General features: G+C 45.3%; 1 long non-coding RNA gene across 1 annotated transcript; it reads right to left on the bottom strand.

Annotated features, from left to right (window-relative positions):
- Positions 1–1,196: 1,196 nt before the first annotated feature.
- Positions 1,197–6,267, bottom strand: LOC147030411 (uncharacterized). The gene is made up of 2 exons (XR_015056351.1): positions 3,012–6,267; positions 1,197–2,500 (listed from the first exon to the last, which is right to left on the bottom strand). It is a non-coding gene; the product is annotated as an uncharacterized LOC147030411 (long non-coding RNA).
- Between the last annotated feature and the right edge of the window lie 2,337 nt (positions 6,268–8,604).

Here is an 8,604-nt window from a genome sequence, read left to right as displayed (position 1 = left end):
TCCTGAAGGGTCGCAGCCCGAATGAATGACATTTATTCCCTCTAAACAACGGGTTTGGGCCTAACTACACATATACTTACAGAGATATCTCACCTACGGGACCTGAATGGTGGTTTGCGAATTTCGTCAACCACAACAATATATTTAAATGCTAAGTGTACACGTCCCATTTTGAAGGTGCCATGTCCTCGATGACTTTCTATATTTAATTGTACTTTATTGAATTTTTCACACGTTTTACTGTATAAGCTGTGCAAGACCAAGACTTTGGTCTCCTCTGCATATTACCGTTCATTGACAAAGATATATTAAAGAAAAGAAAGAAACATATTTTCGATCTTTGCAACTTTTTTCACCTTTCGGCTGGAAATATTAATTTAAAAAATGAAATTCTATTTCTCTACTTGCACTTTGTACAGACAATAGACCATTTTTGCATGATGTCAGGCAAATAAATTGACTGTAGATTGGTAGGAAACTGTAGAGTATAGAGCATTGATTAGGTATATAAATGTCACACTTGCTAATCACCTTTACTTTAGAACAGATATATTCAAAGGTGACATGGAGTCCAGACTCCCAAGATATCATCACAATTAATCTCTGGTGCTGGCCGTGGAATTATATTATTTTCCTCAAGTTTGAAAAGAGATATTACATCTCCCCTTTTTATAATCCATGATCAACCTCTCAATGCAATCCTTCACCTGTTATTAAAAAAAGACAACAAAAAAACCAACAAACCATCACGGAGGCGTCAGGTAGGTAGATTCGGGTTCTCGAAGTGGACAGATAGATTACGAGGCAATTTTTGCAGCTCATGGCTGCGTTATCCATTCTCAAATGTAAGAGATGTCGTGTGAGCTTCGGAACACGAAAGCTATTTTCAGGACATGGCCATATCCTGCCACCTGGTCGGGTTGAATTGCTTGAAACCGATGTAGAAAAGGTCTAGCTACAAGGATTGCTGTCTGTCTATCAAACAAGCATCTTTTAAGCCATCTCTAAATGAACAGGCCCCCCTGCTGAAAACGGCCATTATAGTAGAAACAATTGTTTGGGGAGGAAGAAGGGGGAACGACAGGGAATTTGAGCCAGGCAGGCAGTTTTTGGCATTTCCATCACAACTAGATTAAAAAAACAAAAAAAAAGTTTTTGATACGTTCAACAGCATCCAGTTATGATACAAAACAAAGAAAAGTTCCAAGTTGTTTATTACCAGTAAAAAAAACATAAATAATAAAAAAACTAAACCTTCATCTATTGACAGAAAAGTTAGAAATCATAGACCTGGCACATAGGCCCATGCAAGGTATACATACATGGCTGCAAACATCAAACAGAAACAGCCTGGAACATCGCTTCTCATCAACTTATAAGCTGGAGAACCATAATCAGAGAATCAAGACTTCAGTAACGAAGCACGGTATCAGAGTAATACTTTGCTCACAGCAGTGGAGGTATTAGCACCAGGTCAGCAATGAGGTCAGACTTTTTAATGACGCAATCGTCACGAGAACAAACAACGTGGTTATATAACTGCATCAAATCACAACAACAAAAACAAAAAACTGCCACAAAGCAAGTACATTGTTGCAAAGGTTATAAATAATGTTACAAAGGCATCACTGGACCAATCGGTGAGATGGAAAATATATTAATACAGAGAAACAGAATAACATCCATCATGGATTCATCTATCATGAAAAGACGTCACTGATAGGGAACTGTACACTACTTTCACAACAACCATAGACGTATATAGATTCTGATAACCAGACTCCAAGACAGCAATATGCTGTATCCAAGACATGGATACAGCATATTGTTCCACCCTTAGTTAGGCCCGAGGCAAATGAAGCACCTCCACTGCTCGATAAATGACAGTCCAGAAAACGTAGCACTCGGTAGAAATTCCTATCATAGTACTGTATATCACAAAGAACTACATCACCAAGCTAAAAGTCATAAATAGGTACTGACTGATATGAAAAATGTAACTCTATCAGACACCATGTGGCCTCCAAGATAGGGAGGCCAGAACAAAATTATGGCACTAACATCCTCTGGAACAAACCTGACGACAAAGGCTTCAGTAGGTTAAGGAACTCACTAATAATGACACCAGTCTCCTTCGTTCAATGAGTTAACCCAAAGCTGCGTCACCAACAGGACCTCCACACAACCCTCTTGTCCCAACAACTCAAACGGAGAATTAAAAATTAAAACGCATCTTCATGAAGCATCACATGATAGTGCAACTTTTAGCTTTGCCCTGCCGGAGGGGGATACAGGCTGGGATGTCCTCTTGCACGGCCGGGAGCTGCAAAGCCTGTCGGGCACTTTGCAGAGAGTGCCTGGCACCTTTCCCGGGTTTTTCTGGCAGATTCACAGTTGCCAGAGCTGCCATGCGGAAAAGGTCTCGCACGCCAAGCTTGGATGTCTTCGCCGAACACTCCATGTACGCAGCTGCACCAATGCGCCGTGACACACCCACCCCCTAATCATAACGCACAAAAAACGACATAGATAGTTAAAATGAATAAATAAATAAAAAAGAGGTAGCCATCTTTTCTTTTGAAATAAAGAACAAAAGGTTCAAGGAAGAGTTAAAAAAAAACCGACAAAGGAGTAATACATTTTTAGCACCGTGCAACAATAACATGAAAACTTTTAAGAAGAAAACTAGATGCTGGTGTACCACGCATGCATAAAAGGTAAAATGCAGTAAACAATGCAATTTTGCGCTCACTAAAGAAAGACTAAGCTATGCTATGTGAAAAAGTCAGAATGAGATCCCGTAACTTACATCAAATTGAGTGTACAGCTATTTCTGCGATAGTAATTCAGACACAAACAGTTATTAACGAACAAACTACTGTAGTGTCGTCTCATCAGTAGCATTAAGTTTCCTTTAATACATAAATATCCAAACCCATGTTATACGCTTGCAAAGAGCCAAAGAATACCATCACAACAAAGCTGAGAGATACAGAAAGCAAACATCAGACCTGTTCGTACGTGACGGGGCCTCGATCATCCTGTACCTCTCCACTTGATCTCAGCTCTGCTTTGCAACCAACAAGTAGAACCGTGATGCTTGGACAAAACTCCTGGACCTCAGCCTGCCACTGTTAGCCACACAAAACACCAAGCATGACGTGTATCCAGGTTACGACCCTGGAAATTAATTCAACAAAAGGACAGGAATCATCCTACTACATTAAATAAGGCAACTCTCTGTATGTGCGTATACACCTGAAAATCATGTGGGGGGGGGGGGAGGGGGGACAGAGCTATGCCGATCTCCACTAAATTTTGAATACGTGTTGATGATACCCTATGGTCAGGTTGGGCACAATACCCCCAAACCTTGCGAGAGTGGGGACAGGGGCTATGGGGAGAAGATGGCTTGCCAGTGTTCCTGAAAGGAGCGGGTGTTTCTAGTTTGTACAAATGCAAGTTTCAACAAATTTATTCCGTACAACTATAAATTAAACCTCACGGGTACAATCAATGACTGTCCAGCAGGACGTGTTTCAAACACTCACCTCCAAAGCAAATAAATTCCATTTCATACAAAACACAAAGAACTCCATATTTCTCACTAGAAAATGCTTCTGATAAATTAAAAGAGTAAAAACTAAACTAAATGATTTCAGACCATACAGTAGGTATACATACGGAAGATTTCCCCTTCGTGGATTTTATCTATCGCAATTTATTGCAACAAAGTTTACGGATTGTAGTCAATGTACTCGAATATTCACGGTTTAGCGCGGGAACTTTTTTTCTCGTGTACTAACCCGCGAGTCCAGCGGTGGTGCACCGTGGAAGAATTTTCTCTCTCCCACAACAACAGTTTGACTGTGCCCAGCGTTCCGCAAGGTTATACAGTACAGTACAGTAGTGCACCCCTGTCGTTAATATACGACTCATTGTACCCTGCCACTCCGACAAGGTCGGAGACGGGACATTAAAATGAGCTCCGTCTGACCGACCATCTGTCCATGTACTTTTGTGTACGCGATATTTCAAAAACCGTTGACCCATTAGCTTCCATATTAGACACCTATTTCTCATGATATTATCACAACTCGAGTACATCACAGCTGTGATTGGCTGAATTATGTTGCCATGGCAACTACCTTGGCTTGTGTGCACAATATTTCAAAAACCGTTCAGATTTAGCTTTCGTCTGACACAGATCTCTTCCTCATACCATTCAAAAGATGGGGAAATGAGAGGATCACCTAGAGGCACCTTATCACGTTTTTGTGTGTCCTTGAAATGAGGTCATCTAAAAGAAAATCAAGTGGTCATGAGGCTCGTGAAAAGAGGCAGAGAAAAGTTGTCTCTCACCAATAGAGTGGATTTGTTGGATTGATTATCGAGAGGTGAGAATTTGGCTTCTGTTGCTAGCCATTACGAGATCAACGAGTCAACCATAAGACACTGTTGCGGTTCTGTAAAGCCGGCACTCCTCCAAAGCAATGGCATCCAACATAGAGCAATCCTGAGACACTTATCTCATTAGTAATCATTTATTTAGCCCTTTTACATATGTCTAGTAGGTAATTGGGACAAGATGCATTGCATAGGGCTTTCAGTTAGTTCTTCCACTCCTTATTCTTTCATTTCTTTATTCACTTTATTTCAAACAAAACCATGCATGCATGCAATGTCAGGCCAGTAATGCTATCTGCAGAGCGTCAAGAGGGCACAGGGGCCGCCTCATTTGCATATGAGCGCCATAAATCAACCGGCATCTCATGCTCACCACAATGCTACAACCCTCGCCTTCTAAAAATCCCCACAACCACCTATACCCGACCTCTTCACCACAAATTCCACAACTGTGACCATCCACTTCAACCTCATCACCACAATTTCCTCAACCACTCCAAACATTTCAACGCCTTCACCACAAACACCACAGCACTTCCTCTACCTCATTACCACTATGAACTGCCCCACAACAGTTAGCTCCCTGGATGCTCACCGCAGTCTCCGACGACACGTGAAAGACATTGCGAGCTGGAGTTCTTCGGTGTGTAACTTGAAGCGCAAACCTGTGCTGGGGTTCGCTCAATGACATCCGGGTAGCTACGGTGTTTCCCGAAATAACCATGCTCGAAAGGAGTTCAGCGCACATTCATGGCCGGAAAAAGCTCACGAAAACCCTCGGCCAATGTTAATTGTGGAGCTGTGTCGCATGGCCAGGCTCGGAGGCAAATGAGGCCATTTTCGGCTTGCGAGTCTGGCAGAGCTTGGCTACAGCATGGAGTGACAGCGATGCACCAATGGGGGAGCTTGGAAATACTTCAGTCTTTTGATGCGCTTTCTGGCCCCTCCTCCACTCCAGGCTCTAAAACAAAGAAAGCAAATCAGGCTCAATCTCTCTCCTTCGTCCAGCCTCCAAGCCGAATCTCTTCCGGAGCCTTTGCCAAGCTGAGCGCTACTGAGCTGAGAGGGCAGCGCAACCAAGCGAGCGGAGCTGAACGAGCATTACCGGGGTCGGTGTCGTGTCATCGGCACTCAGCTCTGACGGTGTTCCATTATCATTCTCACACATCTGCGTTTAGCTCTCACAAATCTTTTCTCAATCTGTGCCTCGTTCACCAAAAGAGCATTACCGATTTGCACCTTTCACACCTTCCGCTTGCATCACACTGCACCACATTTTGCACCTCCGACTCATGCACTGTAGACACCCCAGTTTTCTTCCCTCCTCCCCCTTCCTAAGCGATTGGATGGCGTCGGTCCGTCGACCGCGTCAGGTACAAAGAGGTTGCCTACATCTCAACTGCTCTCCTCTTTCTGGGCTAACCTCCAATTTCCTCAGGTGTGTGTGTGTGTGTGTGTGTGTGTGTGTGTGTGTGTGTGTGTGTGTGTGTGTGTGTGTGTGTGTGTGTGTGTGTGTGTGTGTGTGTGTGTGTGTGTGTGTTGGTGCCTGTAACCTGTGTAACATAAATAAGATTGTAGAAGTTTTTTGGGTTAAATCTGCACTCTCTCTTTTATACATATATAAATATATATTTTAAAAAACTGTTTTATTTTGCCACAACAACAAATTCCTTGCTTTCCCCTGCTGTACATTTTGTGAATACACCCCCCTCAGATCCACAAAGCTGCCCACTTCCCCTGCACTCTCTCCTCCATCTCATCATTCCACATCCTCAAATCCTCAACTGCCTTCTGCCCCTTCTCTTAGTACTCTCCACTGTACCTCAACACAGCACCACAGAGCCTTTTCTCCTCCTCATCTCACCCTCTCCCCAAGCTCTTGTGCAATCCCCCACACTCTTTCAACAACTCTCCTTACCTCACCCAACCCCCACCTCCTCCCTCGTCCTACCCTCCCCTCCCTCGTCCTACCCTCCCCTCCCTCGTCCTACCCCCTCCCTCGTCCTACCCCCTCCCTCGTCCTACCCCCCTCCCCTCCCTCTTCCTTAACAGTGTGCACCTCAATCATCCGGGGCCTTCGCTCAAACCTGACGGATCTTTTCATACAGGTTGCCATTGACAAACAAGACATAATCTGCCGAACAGAAACTTTCCTCCTTTAAGACGTCTCTGACTCCCAAGTATCTCTCCCTGGTTACTCCCTCCTCCGACATGACAGACCTAAGCCTCGTCCTGGTGGAGGAGTTGCTCTCTTCATCAAAGACTCTATTCCTCACTCTCATTGCACTGCCCTCACTCCCCCAAACCCCCAGGAATACCTCTGGCTAAGGCTTCCCTTCCACTCACACCTCATGTTTATGTGTGTTGTACCATCCACCAAACAGTAATGACTCCATTTACACCTCACTATCCGAAAACATGGACCAACTTCTATCCTCTCTTCCTCATATGTTGTGACTTCAATTGTCATCATGCAAGTTAGCAGGGTGTGGGTACCTCTCTCACCTGCCATGGCACTTCAACAAAAGACTTCTGCGACTCATTGGGACAAACTCAATCGGTCAACTTCCAGATCTGGATCTCAACGAACAGTACTCCATCTCTTCTGGATTTGGTTTTGACAAATTTACCAGGAAATACCTGATGTTCTTCCTCCGCTCCAATCGGTTCTTCTGACCACATGCTTGTCAAAGTCGACATACCTCTGGCTGTTATTAATGAACGACCTCAGGGGGCGCTGAGTCTGGCATTTCACCGAGGCTGACTGGCAGGATCTTCAAGCAGCAATCAAACTTCTAGACTGGTCTCCCATTGCTACTTTCTCCACCTGAGCTCCTGACCACATACAAAGCTTTCGTCCGTAGCCTGATGGAGTACTGCTCTCCCCTCTGGGCCAGTGCTCCTGCCCTTCATCTTTCTCGGCTTCCTTTTGTGGAAACCAAGGCATTTAGGATCATTGGCATCTCCCGCGATGAGGCTGAGTCTTTGGGCCTCTCACTCTCTCACCGCAGGCAGGTCGGTGGTCTTTTTGTCTTCTAGTCTCCTCTGCGGTGTCGCCACAACTGCTGTTTGCGATATGTCACCCCCTCCCCCCATATGTCCGCAGGGCACTGTAGGTCCGCCAGCAACCCCTTTCTGGTAAAACTACCAAAATCATGAATCACTGCTCACCTTCACTCTTTAATTCCTCTTTTTTCCCCACATATTTGGAATAAACTCCCACACCCTCTTCAATCCGACTCTTCCCTCCAGGTCTTCAAAACAGCAGTTCACCACCACCTCTTATCTTCCCCCATCCAAAATCTCGATCTTTTCTACCCCCGTTAATCCACCCCAAACCCACCTCCTTCAAATTCCCTGCTTTCCTTCCTGAAAGTCCCTGCAATGTCCATCTTGTATACCCCGTGTTCCCCGCCCCATCCCTCTCATTTTTTTTGTATACCTTGTCGAGGCTCGTATGAGAGCTAACACACAACGCACAGCAAGGGGGAATGAGACAAGAGGGGCGGGAGTGGGAGGGACAAAACAGTGGGGAACAGACACATTAGGAGATCTGTGGAAGGGAGAGGGATGGGACGGGGAACATGGGGAAGAGAAGATGGACATTACAGGGACTTTCAGGAAGGAAAGCAGGGGAATTGAAGGAAGTGGGCTTGGGTGGATTATCGGGGGAAGAAAAGATCGAGGATTTGGATGGGGGATGATAAGAGGTGGTGGTAAACAGCTGTTTTGAAAGCCTGGAGGGAAGAATGGGAAAGAATAGAGTGAGGGAGTTTATTCCAAAGGTGGGAAAAAAGAGGAATGAAAGAGTCAAGGTGAGCAGTGATTCGTGATTTTGGTAGTTTTACCAGAAGGGGTTTGTTGGCGGACCTTGAGCGCCCTGTGGAAATGTGGTGGGGACAAATCGCAGAGAGAGCAGGGGGGGGGCAAGGCTGGAGAGGAGACGGTAGAAGACAGAAAGACCACCGACTAACCTGCGGTGATTGAGTGAGAGGCCCAAAGACTCAGCTTCATTGCGGGAGATGCCGATGATCCTAAATGCCCTGGTTTCGACAACGTGAAGCCGAGAAAGGTGGGAGGCAGGAGCACCAGCCCAGAGGGGAGAACAGTACTCCATCAGGCTACGGACAAAAGCTTTGCAAGTGGTCAGGAGAGCGCTCAAGTGGGCCGAGGAAGGACTTTGCATGACGGAGGATT

Source organism: Eptatretus burgeri, chromosome 3, assembly GCF_056783735.1.
Source record: "Eptatretus burgeri isolate ZD-2024b chromosome 3, Ebu_testis_v1, whole genome shotgun sequence".
Lineage (NCBI taxonomy): Eukaryota > Metazoa > Chordata > Myxini > Myxiniformes > Myxinidae > Eptatretus > Eptatretus burgeri.
The sequence above is the reverse complement of the archived record's forward strand: the minus strand, read 5'-3'. Positions and strand labels throughout refer to the sequence as shown.